The sequence below is a fragment of the Ochlerotatus camptorhynchus genome, unplaced genomic scaffold (assembly GCF_037179485.1).
Source record: "Ochlerotatus camptorhynchus isolate MF236.1 unplaced genomic scaffold, CSIRO-AGI_Acam_v1.1 ptg000364l, whole genome shotgun sequence".
NCBI classification, from domain to species: Eukaryota; Metazoa; Arthropoda; class Insecta; order Diptera; family Culicidae; genus Ochlerotatus; species Ochlerotatus camptorhynchus.
Genome location: NW_027040852.1, coordinates 383,183 through 407,387, shown reverse-complemented (window position 1 = coordinate 407,387; position 24,205 = coordinate 383,183). Strand labels below are relative to the sequence as shown.

At 38.9% G+C, this 24,205-nt stretch overlaps 2 protein-coding genes across 3 annotated transcripts in view; both read right to left on the bottom strand.

The window, feature by feature from the left end:
• Positions 1 to 2,840, bottom strand: part of mAChR-A (muscarinic Acetylcholine Receptor, A-type) — a 387,414-nt gene extending 384,574 nt beyond the window's left edge. For both annotated transcript variants that reach the window (XM_065232162.1, XM_065232163.1), the window contains exon 1: positions 2,606 to 2,840. The gene's annotated coding sequence lies outside the window, so the exon portion shown is untranslated. The remainder of the gene's footprint in view (positions 1 to 2,605) is intronic.
• LOC135709777 (arginyl-tRNA--protein transferase 1-like) overlaps positions 1 to 24,205 on the bottom strand; it is a 413,720-nt gene that overhangs the window by 260,464 nt on the left and 129,051 nt on the right. The window lies entirely within an intron of this gene.

The window sequence follows — 24,205 nt, the reverse complement described above, 5'->3', positions numbered from 1 at the left end:
TTTGGCAACAATTAAAACCATTATCCGAGCCATTTACCCTAGCTGCTTGCTAAGTTCACTAGAAAAACAACAATCAAGATAAAATCAAGGATTCATAAATACCATCCAATCTTGTCAAAATAATTAAAATTAAAACTGATCGTATAAAAATCCTGTCGAATTTCCAAAATTATAAAATAATTCTCATGAAGTGGCCTAGTTTTAGGTGCCATACAAAATTTTATGTACGTGAAAACATCGTAAAACTTGAGTCCGCCCACGGAAAACATCGATTTTACTAATTATTTTAAATAAAAATTCTTCAGATCAATCATTAAGCTTAGCCGAAATTTTTGTTTTTCGTGATTTTTGCATTCTAAATATTTTATCATTGCAAAATTGACTAAAATACAGTTTTATCCATGGAAATATATATTGAAAATCGAAGATTGTAGAAAACAAACAAAATAATTGTAATATGGCGGAGGCATAGAAGTTGATTTTTATAGGCCATTTGTGAAAAAGTTATTTTGCTTTCAACAAATCCCTTACAAATAAAGGTGTTGATTTGACAATGTTTTATGAATTTGAGGACCACGCTCACTTCACTCTTCTCCACCAGATGGTACCCGTTCCACCGGACGTGCTGGTTCTTCTAAAGAACCTTGGATTTTTCATCCTACTTCGTTTATCCTTCGAGATATCCTTGTCATAAATTTGGCTTTTATCGAAGACAACAAATCAAGAAGACTGGCAACATTTCCATTTTCTCATACGAACGCTATGAGACAGGTACAATCGCGTCATCTGCCGCTCCAAGGTAAATGCTTCGAACGAATTTGATAGCAAAGATTACATCCTCAGAAGAAGGGTTTGTGTATTTGCTAATTTTTCTATGCGTTGCTTCCACCTTCACTCAAGCGCAGCGCCACTGTATCTGTTGCTTGGATTCTGGCAAAGTTGCCAGTCTTCTTGATTTGTTGTCTTCACTTTTATTCACTATGAGGATCCATCTTTGTTCAATTTGTAAACAGAGGAGATTTTATGATACACTTTAAAAAGCCTAAAAGGCAACAATATATGCCTTTTGCTTTCATTTAAAACCTAATGGTAGTATGGTTGCTTTTATAATAATAGAACACGTTTATAGAGTATTTTATCAAGACATTAATAAAAAATCGCTAATGAAGTTTATGATTGACTTAAATAACAGTTTTATGGTGTGATTGAGAGCAACTTTAAATTTAATTTTAAAACAAGACAGTTTTTGACTTCTCGCCAGACTGTAAAAGGTTTTTAAAACAGTGAAAAGGTGAAGCAGGAACGTTTTACACTGTGAAATGCTGTATTTAATCTAAATGGATTGTTCATTTCCCTTATAAAACCATCATAAATCAGAGTGGATGCCAAATGATTGCAGAATTGTTACTTGGGTAATCTGGCAACTTAAACCAAACATAGATCGATAGAAGCGAAATTCCCATAGTAATTTGCCATAATCTCCACTGAAACTTCAAACGGTTTTCGCGACCTCTAAACCTTCATCAATCTTTAACATTTTTTGTAAAGGTTGATATTTTTGATACGAATCAAACTAGAGGGTGGCCTGTTATATTTCAATTATTTTCATTTTTTTTTTTCAATGAACACCCCTAGTATTCACTATTCACTAGGTTGGATTACAACTACATATATAACAGCAATGCTTCAGAAGATTTGATTTGACCAAACTAGTTATTCTTCAAAACACGGGTAATATAGTTAACTTGATTTAACAGGTGGTCATGACATTTCATTTTCGAAATCAAAGTATATGAAAATATAGACATGAGATCTTTAACATAATGTAAATATTTGTAAATTGTTGAGCTAGTGGGATGTATTTCATGACAAACTATAATTTAATTGAGCTAAAAACAGTCCAAAAACCATTCATCAATAGATGCAATGAGGTTGCATTCCAACCAACCAGTTTGGTGAATGTCTTGGAAGTTCATACGTTCTAGGGTCAAAACCTGGTAAGTATAGCACACTTCTCAATTACTGAATACAAATCACAATCGTAGAAATTGTTGCTGTATTGTTGACCAACAAAGTTCAGCCCGGCATTGTAGGTTAATTTTTCCCACAGAAATAGTGACGACAACCCAAGAGACAGTCATCAACCAGCATTACATGCAGGTATGTACCTACCGCTAGCTGTGGGTTCCCTGCCGGAAGTTATCATGATAATTCAGATATATGGGGAAAAAATCACACCACATTTGAGGTCCCTGTACGGATATTCATTGCTGGAATCCACTTCTTTCCCTCGAACAAGTCAGCACATCCGGATTCCCTCACCGGATGCTGAGGACAGAGGTTAATGGAATCGAGGTCAAGGTAAACTGTGTGTAATGTGCAAGGAGCAAAATTGTCACACCAGCAAAGGGATAGGAATATCGGAAGGATGTTGCTTTTCACAGCTTTGCTGTGCTTCCGCTGTTTGCGGTGCCAGCTGACAGTCAGCGGGTATGGGTGGGAAGCCGATAGCAGATTTGTCTCTGTGCGGTCAGCCAGTTTATCGGCATCCTATATCAAGGGAATTGATTTTAAATTTTCTGAAGGAGCTCTCTTTGACACTTACACTAACTCATGCTCGGGTCGGCGACGAGGAGATTCCGATCCCCTAATGTTAGGCGATTAATTTCCCAAACCATTTGCGGGGTTCTCTTCTCGTGTCCCATTCATGGTCGCACACACTTTTTCCGGGAGAACGGCAATATGTGCAAAATAATCCACTTTGGTTTTTCTGACTACGGTTTTATGGAAAATTTTCCTTCGTTCACACTCACTGTTGTTTTTCTTCTTACTTTTTTTCTAGAGGATGGCACCACACACCTCTCGGCGTCCTACCGCAACGGGTCGCACGAGGATGAAATCAGGATTTCGTTCAAATCTCTTCAACACACATTCAATCTTCCACTTTGGCTTATATTCCTCGACGATTCCGAAAAAAAAGGACTAGATACGAGCCAACTTTTTTCCACTACATTAAACATTCACTAGGATACATCTCGTTGGTCGCCGTCGTTCTTCTTCTTCTATCCTCCGGATGACGAACCACCGTAATGTGGAACCCACCCACCCTCACTCTAACTCCAAGCAGCTCATCAGCAGCCAACCCAGCCAGAAATCCATTACTGTTTCACTGTGTTTTCGTTTCTGGGAGCTGCACGATTCCTTCCACTTGGCTGTAAATCCCTTACGACGAATGGGCCATCCAGGAATCCAATCCCAATCCAAATCGCATGTATCTTATACGTGAAACGCTCTAGCCAAATGCTTCTTCCACTTATTTTTGCCACGAATTTTACACGTGTCAGTTCGGGGAGGAATTCGGAATGAGACGCGACGGCACCGCGCACCGGTGTGGTTGTCGGGGTGGTCCTGGTAGTGTGCAGGGAAGACCCCAAAAAAACGCACTCGCACCGCGCTGTACAGATGTTGGCACAGGAGTTCTGAACCAAGTCTCGTCCGGGACTAATCGAAAGTGCTTCGCTCTCGACAGTAACAACCGTCCTTTGCCACAGCACAGCCAGTCCGAGAAAAAATCGCCGAAAAAAAAACGAGAGCATCTCTCACGCGCTCACAACTTTTCATTGTGAAGAAGCTGCCACACCATTCATCTCCCTGTGGAGCCCATCGACAGGACACAGCATCCAGCATCCCCAGCACGTGTGCGAGCGAGTCCTCTTTCAATGAAATCGGGGCGCGTCACGCACGCGCCATAAAATAATCGAGAGAGGGAGAGCGAAACTCTCAGCTCGAAAGCTTTCTCAAAGGACGATGACGATGAGAAAATCATTGACTCACGCCTCACTGCTCGCTTTGTTTTTCCAAAAAGCCCACAAGGGCTAGGATCCTTTATCGCATCACAAGAAACAGAGTGTAAAATTCAAACCGTGAAAGTGAACTCCTCGACAGTGGTAGTAGTGCCACACTTTCCGAGGATTACCCAGTTTATCTCATTTGATCTCGTTTATATTTGTTCCGTTCGTTCTATCTCACTCTAACGCTAACCTGGACTCCATCTGTTGTCATTTCGTGTCTCCTTCCGCAGGTCCGGGCGGACAATCGGCATTCGTTTGCGACGGAAGTGATTGATAAGCGGATGACTACGGCTGCGAGTCAGCAGACGAAGTCGATAAATTGGAGGGAAATTGATGGGTTTCGACTGCAAAGTTTGGTTTTGAAATCAATTAGTTTTCCAGTGTGGTTGAATTGTTTGTTCGCTTGCGCTGTTCTCGGTGAAATATGATAGCGACGCGACGTTTAGAAGTAAGTGATAAATCAGAACGGGGCGGTGAGTCACATTGACAACGATGATGAATTGTTCCGGATTGGGTTCCAGGATTTACGATCAGTACTACCGCAGTGCAGTCTATGAATGTGCAGCACCAGGTTAGCACTTATTTGGAGTGGGAATTTTGGAGATGAGTAGAACGTCAAATCCTTTCAATAAACCCCAAATTTATAAATTCTTCAGTTTAAATTTTCATGACTGAATTGAAAAAAATAACCTAGTTCCCTCCCCTTGGCTAGTTTTTGCACCTTGCTGTTGCTGGGCGGGCTTAATTTCATGTTAGTGGAGTGTTGGAGACGGTAGGTTTATGGCCGGTGCGATAGAATGGCGCCATGGGCAGGCAATGGGGATTACTAAGCTTCCCCTCTCTGATGAACCACTGCATGAGAAAACCAAGGATCTAGTCCAGCAGTGATAGTATCACACTTGTTACTCCTTTGATTGAAAGCCGCGTCGTAGTACGCTTACGTATAGGCACTGACGTTGGGTGTAATACTGGTGGGTTTTGCCGCAAATCACTCTTATTTTATTTATTTTTACGCAGATAGATTTATTTGGGTTTGCAAGGGAATTATACTATTGAAATATTTCAGAAAGTGCCTAACGGTGCTCCTTCTACTTGCGTGACAAGCTTTCATTGTTGTTTTCATTGAAGTATTACTCAGGGAACAATGTTAAACATCATTTTTGTACATGGTATTGTAACTAATCTTACATGTGCTTCATTTTGATTTGGGATAAATGTTTGAAATGTGGCTCGGGATTTCCACTGTGTCGTGCTTCTATTGTGACATACTCATACGTAATTTTGTGGGACGACATAGTGGAAACGTGTGAGCGTAGTTGGAACATATACCCTATATAATTTAAAATCTGCTAGGAAACTAACTTCAAAGTTAAGCATTTTAGTCACTTGAAGGTGTCACCTGGGTCGAACTAAGATATAATAAATAGGTATAGGTCAAAATCAAAAGTACTTGAAACACGTTTAACTTTAGATTACAAGCACAAGTGATTGATTAGGTGAATTAGAGATTTCAATAATTTATTAAATTAGACTAATGAGATATCATATTCATCAAACGAACTTAAATAAGAAAATTCAGAAAGTCTAATAACATTAGGTAGATTAACTAAATAATTAGGATGCGGAGAGACCGCTTAGGAAGGCAACTAACCTTTAAAGTTATATAATAAATTTTCCTATTTAGTCTTGAACTTCAATAAGAAAATGCAAGCAGACCAATAACAAGCAGCATTAACAAGGATAGGAATAGTTTAGGAAAAAAGTAAAAGTAGAGGTATGTGACAATTAATAACTTTTAATCTTTTGTAGGTACTGTTTTCCCCTGAGTTCATTGTACTCGATTACTATATTATTCTCTCAATACGCGAAATCTCTGATAGAAGTAATTGGCAATTCGGAAAAGCTTAAGTAACGAATTCTAAATAACTCATTTAAATTTCAAACTATTTCCAGTTTACACATTCCATATCATTTTGTAGCATCGTGGCCATCTCAATCCAACAAACATCCAACCACCTACCTCAATCTAATCATTATCCCTTCCCATGGCGATCATGTAGCCTGCATGTGGCGAGTCAGCCATTACCCCTCCTTTACTATCGGCCTTGGATTGCCTTGCGCTCTTACTGCTCCACCCTGCGCTGCAAAATGAAAATGAAAATGAATTGAAAAAATCACCTAGTTTTTTATTGATTTGTTTGCATCGCGAAAATTTTCCTATGTCTGAGAATTATCTTATTAATTCCCTTTGAACTAATTACTGGGTTTCTTTGAAATTTTCTAAAGAATTTTCTTAGGACTATCTCAGAATTCATCAGATTCCAACCCCTGGTTCCCTGGAGTCCTCCTAGAAATATACTTCAACATCTACTCAGCATTATTTTGGAGTGATACTGGAATTAAGCTCAGAATTTACTTTGAATAATCTTCAGCACTTTCGTAAAAGCCTCCTCAGCTTCTCTTCAAATTCTACTTAGAACTAACACGGTATTCTCCTTATAATACATGGCGAATGAGAACGACTCAAATTTGAGTTTAGTTAACTCTTAAATCACATAAAGTTCAGGAACTCAGCAATGAGTAAATTTGCCTCATGTTTTTCCAGGTTTGTCCAAAAACTTCCCGAAATGAGAAAAGTAAAGATTTTGTATCCTTGGTTTGTTTTCCGTTGATCTTGTTTTCCGCGCTTAGCACCAATGCTACCGACGCCAGGGAGGCAGCTTCCACACCTGGACCCTACCTATCAACCCATCAACTCATGAACCGGGGACCAACGGCTTTACTTCCCTTCCGAAGGAAGGCGTGATCAGAGATATTATTCCTCAGAACATCCCAAGGGCGCCAACTGAGATTAAACCCAGGCCTGCTGGGGTGAGAGGCAATCACGCTTACCACTACACCACCTGTGCCGCTATTGGTACTACTCCTATACTGAGTAAATTTTTTGTCAATTTTCCTCATTTTCCGGCAGATTTTTTATGTGAACTAAACTCAAATTTGGGTCGTTCTTATTCGCCGTGTACATATTAAAAGAAAAGTGAAAAACCTAAAAATAACCTTAGAATTCTAGTATGAACTCCCTCAAAAAAATCCCAGAAATCCCATAAAGTTTTCCAAGGAGTTTCTTTAAAAGCAACATTTCTGGTTTTATTATGGTCCATTCCAAGTCCATTCCAAAGATCCACCCACATATAATCCGGATCTGACACGTTGCAGCAAAGTAACAGCTAAAAATGTCAATCTTACGTCAACGCAATGCAAACGGATCTAATGTGGGTGGTCCTTAAGCCTTATAAACCTCTTTAAAACCAGCATAAAACCAACATTTTTCTTGGTAATTCTTCTTTAATATCCTGTAATGCTAGTTAATAATGCTGTAGCATTCCTAAAGTATTCTCCCAAAATTTAAATTTAATTCGATCACAGAAACATAGAGCCAGCGAAACGTTCACTACTTTAAAAAAAATACACAATTCATTGCTTCAACGACAACTACCTCAGAGCATCCAGCATCAAAATTGAGGAAGTGAATCTTTTGCATTTCAAAATCAAACGCATTATTTTGTTCTGCAAGCGCTGTATTCTCGGTATTTATGTTTCATTGGCTAAAAATAAAATAGAAGGGTAAAAAATCAGAAGATAATTGATTTTTATAGCTGAATGTTACTGCCAATAGTTAAATCATTTTTTAAACGATACAGAAGTTCATGCTTCATGTCAATTTTCTTGATGACATTTTCAATGTGAGAGTTGAACTTAAGTTTGTCATCAATAATCACGCCAAGATCTTTAATTTCCCGAATGCGATCAATAGTCTCATCAATTACGTTCCGACGACGTTCTCATTTACTCGATTCCGAGAAATGACCATGCATTTAGATTGTCTTATATTTAATTTCTTCAACCATCTACTGAGAGAACGCAAATCTTCAATCAAGCCTTAACTGCAATAAATAGCACAGCATCATCTGCAACAATATTGATACCGCAAAATCGCAGAACACTTCGCATGTCATTAAGATACATAATAAATAAAAAGCGGCTCTAAGACACTTCCCTGGGGCACTCCAAGGTTTTTCCTAAACAACACACATGTTCTATTCGAGGGGAATGACGCTATCTAAGATGCAGGAAAAATTTCGCTTTGATGTTGTGAGATGCGCGCACGCTTAGTATATAGAAAGAAGGTTGATGGAGATTTTGAAGATGTCCTGCAAAAAGCTGGAGAGCAATGCGAGTAGATGAATTTGGATGAAAGAGATGAAAAACGATTTATCGTAGATTGATTCGATAACGTGAAATTTCACGACCATCTAAAATTGAGATTTAGATGTGTCAACACCCCCAGGTTATATATCAGTTTATATAAAATGTATATAACTTGATTTGCTTGTAAAAAAGTTTACTCAACATATTTCTATGAATTTGTGTTACTTGGGTTCCCCACGAGACTGTTGAGTTCTGTCAGACAAATAGCTTTCAAAACATTTACATATATGCAGTAGTACACGTAATTCCAAAGCGATTGGTTGTAATTAACAAAAAGGGCCTAGAAATTGTTTGAAAAGCGATAAAAGAAAAACTACAAGGGACAGCTCTATGGGGTTTTAGGCAATAGTGGTCTTATATAATAAATCTTATTTGTTAACTGCAGTAGGAACGCGCTTGCCATAGATGGCCCAAAATGACTCACGAAAAGCTACTGATTCCGATCAATAGCGATGCGGCTTCTTCCTCCTTCTATGGATGCTCATGTGGGCTGCAGCTCGCTGCTTGCAGGCAGCCTTTCGTTGTGTACTGAAAAACAATGTTCAACGCCACGCGCCGAAATCACTGCTGCTGCTGATGCCGACGACCGGACACCACCACACACGGTGATTGGAACTGACTCCGATCAGCGGTTGTGGGCAGCCTTGATAGCTAGCTGCTAGCGGGGAGCCCTTTGTTGTGTACTGGAGAACACCACGACTCACCACGCGGTGATTGAATAAACACCGTTTGGTGAGACCGGTTGGAATTCAACTTTGAAATCTGTGTTAGGGAAAGCGCTTTTCGCAGACAATCGGTGATAATTTTAATTATCATAGCAACAGTTGCATATTCATGCAATTTTCAAAAGTGATATTTTGAGAAATGATCATATATTTCTGATCAATTGGTGATAAAATTATTGAAATTGATTCAGGGGCACCTGAGTTATTAATCTTTCATAATTTTGTTACATGTTCCATTTTTGGTTTTCACAAAGTATACCTCCATATAGAAATCACAGAAGTAGTCCTACGTCAAAAAAAAAAATAAAATAAAAAACAGCAACAATCGTATATTTACGCTCCAAGTTATCTTTCTATTTTGCGTGATTCCACGCGATTTCACAAGAATGACCTTCCTGATATCCCAATTGTTCTGGTACCAACTGATAAATAATTCGAAAAACTTCTCTCAATAACGAATAACGCTCAACGATGTGATTCTAATTTTCCACATCCCGCTTGCTTCCCTCAATATCAAATAGGGTAGGTCTACCAACGATGGCAATATGTTCCTATTATGATGTGTTTCAATTATGGCACATGGGAATTCCATAGGCCATAATTGGAACACACCATAATAGACATGTATAGTCATAACTGGTACACCTACCCCATATCCTTGATATCTATTAGTTTTTTGAAGATACACCCAGAGCATGATACATTCATTTATATTCATTTGCCTCTAACTTTTTTCATCAACAGAGCTCTATCAAATAATGTATGAAACTTTTGTAGGTTTCGATATTTGCTGCAACTTTTGTCTGGGCATAAAGTATGATTGTACTTGCAACACAATTATACTAATGCAAAAATGGTACAGGCATCGAAAGCTCTCAATTAATAACTGTGGAAGTGCATCTAGAACACTAAGTTTAGAGCACACAATAAGCTTAAATCAAGAGCCACATGTGAAAAGGGCATACAAGCTTTTTGTAAAGAAACCTTTGTAGGCCCTTTTGTCGCCAACTGAGGGTCGCTCACGCAAACCAACAACATCATCGTGACACAACATCATCAAAGTTTCCCCTACCCGGTGAAGTTGATGGTTTGAGTTGTTATCATAAAGGGTGATACGGTCAAAATTTGGTCAAGGGAAAACGCGTGTAAATCGGTGAAATCGTTTATTTAAAAAATCAAATTAAATTTCTTTTTCAAGTACAATTAGTATAAAATTCAGGAAAAATATTCAGTTAGGCTTCCGCTTTTCCAAATCCGAATTGCCGGGCATTACGCTTGACCCCTGCCATCAGATTTTGTACAGCCACCTTGTCCACCTTCTTCGCCGCAGAAAGCCAGTTTGCCTTGAACTGCTGCTCGCCCTTAGCAGTTTGTTTGGTCTTCTTTAGGTTCCGCTTGACAATAGCCCAGTATTTCTCAATTGGGCGGAGCTCTGGCGTGTTGGGAGGGTTCTTGTCCTTGGGAACCACCTGCACGTTGTTAGCGGCGTACCACTCCATGGCCTTTTAACCGTAATGGCAAGATGCCAAATCCGACCAAAACAGTACGGAACAACCGTGTTTCTTCAGGAAAGGCAGCAGACGTTTATTCAAACACTCTTTCACGTAAATTTCTTGGTTGACAGTCCCGAAAGCTATGAAAATGCTGCTTTTCAAGCCACAGGTACAGATGGCTTGCCAAACCAGATATTTCTTTGCGAACTTTGACAGTTTCATGTGCTTGAAAACATCTGCTACCTTTCCCCTTCCTTTTTCCGTATAAAACTCCTGTCCCGGAAGCTGCTTGTAGTCGGCTTTGACGTAGGTTTCGTCGTCCATTACCACGCAGTCAAACTTCGTCAGCATCGTCGTGTACAGCCTCCGGGATCGCGCTTTGGCCGTCGTATTTTGTTTATCATCGCGATTTGGAGTCACTACCTTCTTGTAAGTCGATAGTCCGGCTCGTTTTTTGGCTCGATGCACGGTTGTAGACGATACACCCAGCTTATTTGCGGCATCTCGGAGAGAGAGGTTAGGGTTTCGCTTGAAACTACCGGCAACTCTCTTTGTCGTCTCAGCGGCTTCCGGTTTTCGATTTCCCCCCGATCCAGACTTCCTGGCTGTCGACAAACGTTCCCCAAACACTTTAATTACATTTGTAACGGTTGATTTGGCAACTTTTAGCGATTTTGCCAACTTTGCGTGCGAGTAGCTCGGATTTTCGCGATGCGCGAGCAAAATTTTGATACGCTGCTCTTTTTGCTTGGACGGCATTTTGACAACTGAAGAGTGAATTCCAAAATCAAAATAGGAGCAACATTCTACACACACACACCTTCAAAATGAGGGGTGTTCAGGTTTTTTAAATGCAAAATTGAAAGAAATACGTCAAGTTGATATTGACCAAATTTTGACCGTATCACCCTTTATGGGTGGCGAGAAAAGAGCATAAGAAAGTTTGTTTAGAAAAAGCTTGTAAGCCCTTTTCATATTTTGTTCTTGAAATGCGATAAGCAATATGCTTGAAATGCTGAGGAGGATAAGAAGAAGCATAAGAAGAAGAAGAAGAAGAAGAACAAGCTTAATAAACTGGAGTCGCTTTTTACGCGGGTGATACGTCCCGCGTAAAAAAAACCGCGTAAAAAAAACCGCGTAAATTCCGAAATCCGCGTAAAAAAAAACCGTGTAAATTCCGAAATCCGCGTAAAAAAAAACCGCGTAAAAAACCGTGTAAAAAAAAACCGCGTAAAAAGCGACTCCAGTGTACATCATTTTACGGAACTCTGTTGATGAAAAAAGTTAGTGGCAAATGAATGTAAATGAATATACGAAATTATGTAAATGATTTTCCATTGAGGTCTCCAACAAATGTGCAAAATTTTAACAAATTTGGTTGAAATCTCGATTCGCGGGATTCTGCATGTTATGTTCTGCATAATATAGCCAATCCATTTCCGAGATTTGATGAAATTTGAGCAATATTTCAATTTTTGGCAAGGTTTACGTTTGATTCCCGTACACTTTCCCATACAAAATTTAAAATTCTCCCGCAAAACCAGACTATAATTAAATTCGTTCAAATTTGACACTGGTTTTTGAGACCTCAATACACATCGGTAGAGCAGTGATCCACCATACAAACTTGACACACCCTAATGATCATATCCAGGTGTATCCAATGTGGATCTGAACATTCAATATGACCTGCAATGATCTTCTCGTCAAATTTGTATGCGGTCCAGATTCCAGATGGCCGATGGGTTTTGGCTTGAGTCTAAATCTGGCCACTTTCCGAGGGAGCATCTGGATCATGTTTTAATGTGCTCCTGGACGCTCAATATAATCACCAATGATTAAAGTTTTTAAATCTCACTTGATTTGATATGTCTAAATCTCGCTATGTCCCCAGTGCCACCCGGAACATGTCCGGCTGTATCCAGTGTGGTCCAGTTCACTGGGTATAATTGCCCATGTACAGTGGGTCAGGAATGCAATCCAGCTGCCGGAGACGAAACAGCCTCTGGCTGAAATTCTCCTTAATAAATTGATGTGACGAAGAAGAAGAGGAGGAAGAAAAATAATAACAACAATAATAAATAACTCCAAAACGAAACAGCAAGACGTGGTGTTTTGAGCAAAGTTTCTTATTATAATGAGGACCGAAGGGGTTGGTCACTCCGCACAGTGTGCGTAAAACACAGTCGGGCACACCTGGCCACATTCATTGGTACTGTTTGGCCCCCATGGATAGAAATTTTCATGATCTTTGTAGATACTGGCAACCAGTGCTGAGATTTGCCATTGTCATTGACATTCAAAATCACATTCGTTTTTTCGTTAATGACAAAGATTCACCTGGTAATAAAAAGTGTAATTTCGTGCATTCTGAGTTACATTATTGTTATCCAAGCAGTTCAGATGCTTCTGCACTTTAACGGCTCCATGTAACTTTTTTAGCTCAATAAATGATTTTGTTTCAAATTTAGCTAATACAAAAATCTGCACATGTTCATCGCTGACAGCAGTCATTGACAATTCTAGATAGAGCTGGAATTAGGGCGAAACAGCTTTTGTAAACAATGGCTTCTCTCGATGATCTCTAGAAAGCCAAGGCTCGCTCACTCGTCACCATCTGGTAGGGGAAGACTTCCCCTTCCCGTTGGTTATGTTGGTTTGCGTGGGCGTGCCTTGAGTTTCGTGAAATCATCGAGAGAATTCATTGTTTACAAAAGCTGTTACGCCCTAATTCTAGCTCTATCAAAAATTGACTGTTAGCTCAAATGAGTGACCAAAGCAGAATTTCCAAATCCGGCAGTACTAACGGCGTGATTGGTTTTTTGGTTGTTCAGACCCATAATCCTCGAACAGCAGTCCTTCTGGTCAATTTACAGGGTCAAGTGCTTCACTTTTAAGCGAAGCATCAAGTTCTATTTTGAAAGACACAAACGGAAGCGTGTTGGTGTAAGTTTGCCTTTCGGAACGAGCTTCACTACCGGTGGATCGCTGTCGATTTCGAGATTGGCATTCGTCATGGCCCGTACAGCTTCCACAGTGACGTCGGGGTAAATTCTGAACAGATATAGCCAATTTTTTTGTTCCACATTGTTTTTGAAAATGGGAACTGACACAACATTATCCTGCGTTTGTTTGCTCCCAATTTGGCAGTTATATATCAGGATCCCGTTCAGTTGATTCCATTTCGTGGGGACGTTTAGCGCCCCTTCGTGGATCGAGAGAGGTTGTAGCTGGTGAGAGTTGTGCAATGGGCTTTGCTTTGCTTAATCTTGGTTCGTAGCTCAGAAATTGCCGTCAAAAGCAAGTTTAGAGGCGATTTCTTATCGACTTGGCTCGAGATAACTCGAAAATGAGACACACAGTTATCATTAGCGAGTCCAAACACATAAAGCAACCAATATACATGGATAAGGACATAGCTTGATCTGAATTAAGAAAATACATAACAACAACGGCTGTCGACAAAAGCAGGCCACTCTAGATGTGTGTCACGCGATCATCTGTTTCCTCGGCAGCAACCATTGTGTGGTCCTCCTCATTGTTCTTCATTAGCAGTTCTTTGGGTCGATGCGTCGTCGAGTTTGGAAAGCAACCGTTTCGTGATGAGTGTGTGAGTGTTGACCACGTTTTGCGTCCATTGCTTCAATAGAAGCGCTCTGCCTCCGATGGCGTAACTGCCATACAGTGAAACCACACTGGAAGCGACTCCAGTTCTGATGGAAGAGGCTTTTTGGATAGTGGAAGATAAAGTGGTTATTGTGCTGTACCTTTTGACTATATTTTTACGATGTATTGTATAGTGATCAAGAATCCTCGGCTACGAAAGTTAATTCGTTTGAGCCTTATCAAATAAATTAAATTAATAAATAAACACGTATCATCTTCGGCTTTACTTCGTGCAGCAGTTTGCCAACAATTTGCTCGTTTCCTTCTACCGCCCCCGAGTGAGCTGTGTCGCAAGGACTGCTTGTCATGAAAAAAAGGAAGAAGATTATTTGGAGATATTTTTGATTCCTTGGTTATCACACATCCAGAAGAGGTTTCTACTGTTGGATGTGAAATATGATTGCAACGCACGTGATGAATATGGAAGTAAGCTCCACACGGCGAATGATAACAATCCAAATTTGAGTTTAGTTAACTCATAATTCATATAGAGTACAGAAACTCAGCGATGATTAAATTTGCCTCATGTTTTTCCAGGTTTGTTCAGGAAAAATTTCCGAATATGAGAAAAGTAATGATTCGATTCACTCAGTCTATTGGTACGTCAATTTTCCTCATTTTCCGGCATATTTTTGAGGCTTTTAGTTCAAATTTTTGGATTTTCCTATAAGCATTATCTCAGCGTCACACACACACACACACACATATGGTGTGTTTGTTTGTTTACTTTTATCTGCTGCTTGCTTCTCTATCCATTCCAATTGGCAGAATTGTTTAAAAATGTTTGAAAGCGTTTTTACAACGGTCGAAACTTCTCAGGTGAGTGCGACTATTGTCGGCAGCCCCTTTTTATTCGACAACCTTTCCATTTGAACTGCGTGTTGGTCAGCTGTTCTATTATTGGCAACTTGAAATCAGCCCCATTTTGTAGTGAGTATATTTCATTTTAAAAAAATCTGCCATAACAGCATTGCTCAGTCGTAAAAATGTAATAAGATTGAAGCTGAGATATGGATTTTCAAATTATGTGAATTACGGAAAAAATAAAGAAGTTGAACCAAAATTTTCCAAACCTAAAACCTCAATAAGAGCAGTTGATTCCTATGTTCGAACAAACAAATTTAAGCCTTCCCTCCTGCTGAGATGATTGGATATACTACTACCAAGATGAAGGATTCCTTCAGCGGGAAATCAGACGCAGCGGAAGGACTATTATACAGTCCTTGATGGACAAACGACGGCGGGCGTAGTAAAACTGATTTCCTCCCGCGGTAATACATGTCTGCACTTTTATCTTGATGTTGCTGGTGGTTAACTCTCAAGGGGGCTTGCTTTCCATCTGCGGGTAGTAATTCCATAGCAATGCAATTGTCGTGTTGTCATATCGCCCTCAGAAACGAGCACACACTAAAAACGAATCTTACTCAGAGAGTGAGTCACTTTTACTCATTCGTATTGATAATTTTTTAAAAGCATAGGTTACTCCCCAAGCAACATTTTTTGTTTTATTGAAGTTTAGGGGTTACGCCTACCTGCAAACTTTCAAAAAATCTATTTTTTTGTATTGTCCTAATCGAAAGTATATAAAGTCAAGAATATTTCCTCAAAAGATCAAGTTGATCCGATCCGATGAAAATTGTGAAAGTTATGCGACGTACAAAAATATTCACTTATAGTGGACTAAGCCCAACTTGAAACTTTAAACGCGATTATCTCGGAATCATATTTTCAAAACCGGTGCCAAAAATTTCTCGAAATGTATACATCCGATTCGTTTTGATTTCTGTTCAGTACTATTTTGTGCAATCCACGATCGTTCGGATTTCGTCTATCATTTAATTTCGATTTTTTACAGCCGATCAAAGACACATTTTAAGGATCAAAAATCGGCACTTCAACTTTGCAAAGTCGCCATTTTGTCAAAAAAAAATTAAAAAATAAAACCGAACGATCAAGGACTAGTTTAACACATGCTTAACGATTTGGCATGGTTTTTTTTTATTTCAGATGATTACATCACAAACAGCAGTTGGCACCGCAAAAAGCGTTTTTTAGAACATCGTTCACGGGGAGCAGCCGTGCGGGGCACTAGGACCTCGTTTTTACAGCATCGACTGATAAATTTACCATTTAATGTGTGTTCAATAAACGGCAGAAAACCGATTTTCAATATGTTGCGTCGTTTTCGAGAAAAAAAAATCCAAACTTTCGCTTTTTTTCGGTCTTGCAGGTAGGCGTAACCCCTTAATAGCAGTTGATACAACCAAGTTATAAAACCTTCACTGACGACCACATTGCTTTAACAACCTCCTGAGAACCGGTATACAGCCATGTCATGGCCAATTGGCCCAGTTTTAATGCAATCATTAAAACTAGATATGCGAACAACCTTAGGAGCATAGGTTTTATGTCAGTTTTATCACGCTCTACACGTGGTTGTTAAAAATGAAAACATTAAACCTCCTCCAGGTCAGAAAGTTTTAACAACGTTTTGATGACTACTTTACAACTATATTAAAACCGCATAAATCTCTCCTGAAGAAGTTGATAAAACATGATGCGCAAAACATTTTGACAATCTTGAAGGTTTTAAGTTGGGGTTTTTCGATTGAGAAATATTTTATTATGGTTTTATTCTTTCAATGTTTGATGTGAAATCATGATCCTTGTCAGTTGGTAATAATAACTGATATTATTGTATATTGAAAATAAGGCGACTTTATTACAATTTTAAACCAATTTGTATATGCTTCACAGCATGCCGTGCAATATTTATGGTGATTATTATACCAAATAGGAGCATAAATTCAGTGTGCCATATGAATACTAAAATACATATAGGGATATTTTTAATTAGTCTGCATTAGCACCATGCGTTATAGAGTCAATAAAAGATTATATATTTAGTACAAAACTGTTACTACTGTTGAGCAATAACCAGTCACATATTATTTAAATATAAATAGATGTAGGAAAGTGTTTTGTCACCTATCAATTAAAGCGTAATTATTCATACTGTGTGAAATTTTTTCATACGACGACATTTTTTTCGTTATAACTTGCTACTCCTTAAAAATACCTCAATATAACATATTCTCCTAGATTGAAATTCTATAGCGTAACATAAACCTAATAGTTTTATCTTAGCATTTCGTAGTCCAAATTGAGAGCGTTAAGTTATATTTAAGCTCTATAACTAGCTACCTGTCAAAAAGTCAACATTCCAAGCGATCCTCATATTTTCTCTTGTAATCAAGATGTAAGAAATGTTTATTGAATCCACTAAAAGCTTTTTCAAAACAAAGTTTAAAGCCGTGATGCCAATACTGGCCGTCTCCAACCGGATTTAGTGAAACTGTTTGCGTTGTTTTAAGAAGGGTTCGTGGATCTTTCAGAAGTGTATCGGAAGGCCACTTGTTCAATATTTTTAAGAGCTCCTTCACCGCACTATGCCTTATGTTATATGAGGGAGCCCATAACTGTTGATCCTCCAGGAGTTTCATATTGGCGATCGTCTCATCTTCATCGTGCTCAAAAGCACTGAAGGGGTTTTCATTTCATGTATCTGAATAGATTTGTTTTTTTTTTATATTGGTAACAATTTTCAGAGTATTTTTTGTTATTGTTGTAGTATATTTCTTATCTGTGAATCTTAGACCTCTGATAAAGATGATAGTTGTAATTAGGCTTTAATGAAGGTCTAAGACTGCTTCAAGTTTTATATCGGTCATAAAAAGTATGCCATAAAACATAATTGTATGTTTTGTTTTGGTTTTATTCTGCAGTTATAAGTAGTGATACAGAACCACCTTACAGCTACCGTTAAAACTATGAAGTCTGAGGTTTAATTTAGTAGTCATAAAACAGTTTTATAGACGACTTGACTTGATTTTATAACAAGCACACAAAACCTTAATACAACCACAGGCTGCAAGGGATGCTATGATAAAACAATGATAAAATAAGAATAAATCTTACAAGCTTTTAGATTGTTACTTGGGATTGTACTTAAGAATTTCATAAGGCTCGACTTATGAACCACACATTTGAATTTCATAAGCGTGACTTATGAATGATTTTGGTCTCACATGAAATAGCTCTTAAGTGAACCCTACACTAGACTGATGCAAAATTTGACTTTTTCGCTCCACAGTGCTTAAATGGTTTCAAATCGGGTCCTGATTAGCCTCCCAAAGTTACAACTCATTTGGTTGGAAACAGACTTCGCACAAGCCATTTGTAGTTTACATGTAAATTACTATGGGAAATCTCAACTTTTTGTTCATTGTCTTCTAGTCTTTTTCCATATTGAGCTGCAAAACAGTTCGATAGGCATTCTTATAGAAAATATTCTCAGCTACAACTTTGCTCAAGATCGTTTCTATGTAAAACGAGACATGAAAAAGTTATTAATTATTTAAAAGATTGGTAAACTTATGACATGATCAAGCAGCTGCTCTGTAGGCAACACTGTATTTTGTAGTGTGACATAGTAGCCATGATTTGTGTGTCCTATTCAATGCCCCAGAAACACCAATGTTGCCTGCTGAGCAGTTGGTTGAGCATGATCATAAGACATCAGTGCATTGAACCATTGATAACTTTCGATCCTTGCATTTAATCAGAAAGTGGTCTTCAGCAAAGCAAATTTCCTACAAGTACATTTGAAAGCTTTTGAAGTAGATCGATATGGTGAATTATTAGATAGACAAGAACAAAAATCTTGATTTTACCATAGTAATTCCCATAGAAACTTCAAATGGTTTGTGCCATCTCAGTTTCTCTCCAAATGGGTTCAAATTTTGAGAGGTTAGTCAGAATCCGATTTGGAATCGTTTAAGTACTGTGGAGCGAAAATTTTAAATTTTGCATCACTCTACCCTACACGTTTGTTTTTATTGACAATAATCGTATTGTCAATACATTCTATATTGACGTCAATACATCGGTATTGACAATAATTCTGTGTTCACATCATCAATATTATTGTCAATAATTCCCCTTCGCGTCAATATATTGATACGTGTAGGGTTCGCTTTATACGCCTTTAACCATTTATTTTTTTCCCAAGCGTGAAAGACGGGCCCCGTAACTCAACGTTCATGGTTCGGTTCCAGTCAGCTCCATTTTATTATTTTTTGGTCGACATTATTTTTCATAAGGCAAATCAATGAAATTCATAACGATTTCTTGTGGCTATCATTCATAAGTGGTTCTTATGGAATTCTTACGTTCTTTCTTCTCAGTGTACGCTTTTAGAAATTTCTCCATACGAATGAGTTTAAGTTACTCGCAACTGAGTAAAAGTGCCTCACTCTCTGATTTAGTTTCGTTTGCAGTGCGGCAGCTTTTAGAGTCACGGTTTCCACCAGCTAGTCAGTATAGCACACAAAGTTCGGAACAGGGTAACCTAGAGAGAAGTATAAGAGAGGAGCGGACTGGCTGGTTTTCAGGCAATCGAACTGCCAAAGCCAGAGCCAATCGAGCAACGCCTATTTTGATTGCATCGGTAGTGTTGCTAGAAACCACCTAGGCATAGGTTGCCAAGGCAGTTTGTTTTGAATTTCTTACACCAGACCCTCTCTAGGGTAACCTACGCTCTGTTTTCTACATAGCCATCCCGTTCCTTTTTAGTGAGCGCAGTAAGCATCATCTTCATCTTCCTGGCATTGACGCTTTGACTCAAGCTTTTGCCTACTCTCAACTTTGTCTTCTTTAAAGCACTTCCCCAGTTATAAACTACCAATGCATGAATCTGTAGATTGTGTGTCAAATACAGGGAAGTCGAGGCAATTTCCCACCGCCTCTGGCTTGCTAATACCTAATAAGGCTACCTGAGGCTCCAGAGCATCCTGATGAATTCTAACGAAAAAGCCAATCGTAAAATGTTCTAGCCTTGGTTCTTACAGAGCAAAATTTACGAGAACCTATTTCGGCTAATACACCTCATAGACCTAAGGAACATGGTACACGCCGTGTCCGAAGTGGCAGATTAATCCACTTTCATGTACATTCGATTTTTCTTCACCAACTGTTTGTTTGGGTGCTAGAGTTCCTAAATCGGTTGGTTTTAAAATATTCTGTCTAAGGAATTTTTTTGTGCATTTTTGAAAGGGGAAGATTTTCGTTTTTAGAGCCATAACCTATTATTTGTTGGAAAATTATGTTAAAATTCAATAATTCACATTTCCCCCGACAGAATATTTTAAAATGAACCGATTTAGGAGTATGAGTGTAAACCCAAACTAACCTTTGGCGAATAAAAACCCAATGTACATGAAAGTTGATTAATCCACCGTTCCGGACACAGCGTGTGGAATAGAAGAGGTAGTAAATAAGGCGTCAAATTTCCCGTGTATTATCTAGTGGGTTTAGGGAGAAAGGCTCTAGCGATAGCCCGACGGCAGTTCCAGGGAAAAGGAAATCGGAGAAAGCGGAAAAGAGACAATAAGGCAAAAATCGTATGGATGTTTTTCCACTGAGAAACCCAACTGGCAAGTGGGATCGTGTACATGCGGGATGAATGTCTTTGGGGGCGGCCCATAAATATGACTTCGATAAACGGAAGGCGAAAATTTGTTGCCATGGCGGGTGTGTTTTTGCTCTCGATTGCCGGAAGGTGTTTGGATGAAGATGGAGGCCGTTGCTTTTCTGCTGATCTCATGTTTTTTATGCCAGGGGATTAGGTTTTATGTGCGGATACCGGTGGAATATGCTTTCGAGTGGATAGGTCAGCAGAATTTTGCCTGAGAAGCTTTCATTTTGAAATTTCTTTTGATTGGTTGCTATATAAAAAAAAAGTATAAACACCATCATAACGGATAAGCATTATCACTTGCACACTGCTCCCCGTGATTTACTTGGGAATTTAATTTTAGGTTCTTGACAAACGTATCCTAAAATGTATACAAGTAGCCATAATCCTCGCTTGCACACCAAAAATCTGAATCAAGTTCCAGCAAAATGGATTGCTGAGTTGCAGGGCTGTAAAAAGATCTTTAAAAATTGATCCGCGAAGTCCGCGAGTCCTCAAAAGAAATCCGCGGTTTCAAATTTCAAATACTATTCCGCGACGGATAAAAAACTGTTTTCATTGCTTATAAATACCATTTGTATTACTACTACATGTTATTTCAAGCTTATTGCTTATATCATATTAGTTGTTTGCTTGCTCTCAACTTAGTGTTTTGAAGCGCTTCCACATATTAATCAAGAGCTTTCTATGCCTGTGCAATCATATGCCCAAGGAAGTCGAGAAATTTTCCATTGCAAAAAATGAATAGACCGAATACACTTGCTTCGTAGCAGCGCCTTTATCGACTGAGATAAGGGAGTGTTTACCATTTTGAAAAAAAAAATAACAATGTATCATCTTCAGTTCTTGGTGTTCTTGGAAGTATCAATTCTGACTATTAAATGGACATAAAAAAACACGGTATGAGATTCTAGTGAATAAAAGCAGCAAAGCTTTTCTGAAACATTATTTGAAGTGAAAATTAACTTGAAAGCCATCATTAATCAAAAATAGGGTGCATAGAATGAATTACCTTGCAATAAATTTAATTTGAGGTTTTCATTAAAAAAAAATAATACAGCTTAGGAGTATTTCAAAAGCGGTTCGATGACATTTTTAAGGTTATTCAAAACGACATTAAAAAAAATCCTGAGTTCAGAGGAAGCTGTAACAACATTTTAAGAAAATTTCCAAGGAATTCAGATGAGTATTCCAAGAATATCCCGGTCATAATTTTTATAAAATGTAAAAGACATTTCCAAGGAAATAATGAAGAGCATTTCAAAAAATTAAATTCTTATGGAAATTTCAAGAGAATACTAAGGAGAACTTCAAGTGTTTTTTCAGGTAATTGTTAGAATTATTAATAAAATTAGTAGCATTGCACAGTAAATTCAGAAAGTGTTCTGCAGAAGATTATCAAGCGTATTGTGGAGGAAATTATAAAAGAATTAAATTTTTACACAATTGGACACAGAAAATGGTCAAGATTCAAGGTTTGGGAAAAAATTAAATCCTGAGGCTTAGATTTCATGCTTAGAAATTTATATGATCATGGATTTAGAAAAATCTTCATGGTTCAGGATGTTTTATTTAAAATTAATTATTTCGGGCATGGAGGAGGAATTTGGGATTAGTTTTCAAGTTCCAAAACTAGCAACAATATTTGAAACGCCGGACTTTGAAATTTAGGGTTGCGAACTTGAATTCCGATTAGCAATTTTCCGGTTTTTTCCCGATGTTTACCCGTAAATTTGGAAATGTTTCCTGTTGTGCAATAAACACTAAAATTAAGCATAAACCCGAAAACCGAAAGGATCACTAGGTTAAATGGGTCATTACTAAGATAACAGCATTTTTTCATGAGACGAATTCGGACCTGTGTTCGAATTCTTCAAAATTTGTCTATAGTTTAACTTCCCTGAAGCGCAAAAAACGTTACAGGATTTTATTATAATATTCTCAAACATTTCCTTTTGAATTTTCTCCGCGTTTATTTCAAAATTCTTCTAAAATAAGATTGAAATGCTCTCTGCGAGTCCATAAATAAATATTTATAACAGTCTACAAATTTTACAGCTTTTCTAGGAATTTGCTGAAGATTCCTGCTAAAATTCTACTCAAAATTCGCATTAACTCTCATTTTAATTCCTAAACAATTCACTTAAAAATTGCCTTGAGCCTTAGTTCAGAATTATCTTGGGCTTCTCCTCTAAATTCTTCTGCAATTTTGCTTGGGAATTTTCCACGTGTTAATATCCACCGTCTTCGTTGGAAGGTTCACCGTTAGTTTCAGCAACACCAGGCAATGCAATGGGAATTGTTGTGACCCAAATCGGGATGAGATGCTCACCGAGACTACGTAACGTACGTTGACAATTGCTTGCCCAATGCCGCTTACAGGCATGTTGATCTTCACTCGGTTGAGCGATAAACGTTGGCACAACGACTCGGAAACGAAACTTGACTGCGAGCCGCTGTCTAGGAGTGCACGAGCGATTTGACTGTGCCCGAGGTTATCGTGGATATTCACTAGTGCGGTGTACAAAATCACTGTATTTTCTCCACCATTTGTTGGTGCGACGGTTTGACAGGCGGTGAAAGGAGGTGTGACTATTTCCGACGGGGGCAGGCGAGGCGCAAATACCGACGGCGACGAGAGCGGGTACGCACGATTGACCGAAGTGACATCCGGGCCACTATTGAACGGAACCGGAGGAGAATGCGACAGATTGGGATTTGTTTCATGCATTGGGAATTCAGTGTGTTGACTGTGTGGTGGAGCTCCACCCGTCATCAAGGAGGCGGACGACGGGAGATGAAGCAAAGTGTGGTGCTTCTTTTGGCAATACTTGCAGCACCCACTGGTACAGTTTCTTGCTTGGTGGGATGCTTTGATGCAATTGATGCATAGGTTGTTCCGTTTAACTAAATCGAAACGTTGATGCGGAGTTTGATCACGAAAGAACTCGCATTGGAACAGAAAATGCGCTTGTTTGCACGCAGCTCATTTAGGAGTTTGTTCTGTGGCCGAATGGGCCAACACTTGTTGTGACTTTGTAGGCTTGGTCTCCATCGACGGTGTACAAACTAATTGAGAGAGCTTGAGGGACTGCAGTGTGCGTGAGTGATCATGGATAAACTTTATGAGATCGTCGTACGAAGGACGCTGGGTTTTGTCACGGTTATTTTCCCACTGTTTCTGTGAGGTGGCATCCATACGACTGAAAAGGAGCTCCACCAACACAGAATCCCAATGCTGCGCCTTGGTTTCTAGATTGCCCAAGATTTTCACGTGTTTCTCGAACTCATCTGCCAGTTCAGAAAGGCCAGAAGCGGACTCATTCCGCAGCGGAGAAACCGAAAAAAGCGCAGAGATGTGTTGCTTGATCAACAAATTCTTGACCTCGTAACGATCCGTTATCAACTTCCACGCAACAGTGTAGCTGTACGTAGAAACGGCAAGAGAAGAGATGATACGAGCAGCATCCCCTTTCAACGAAGCTCGAAGATAATGTAGCTTCTGAATGTTTGTTAATTGGTAGTTGTCATGGATCATGGATTTAAACAAGTCATGAAAGCCAGACCAATCTTCAGGATTCCCATCAAATTCTGGGATTTTTAGCTCTGGGAGGCGCACACCAGAGGAAGGGAGCATAATCTGATGTTGTTGTACGGGAGCAGGTG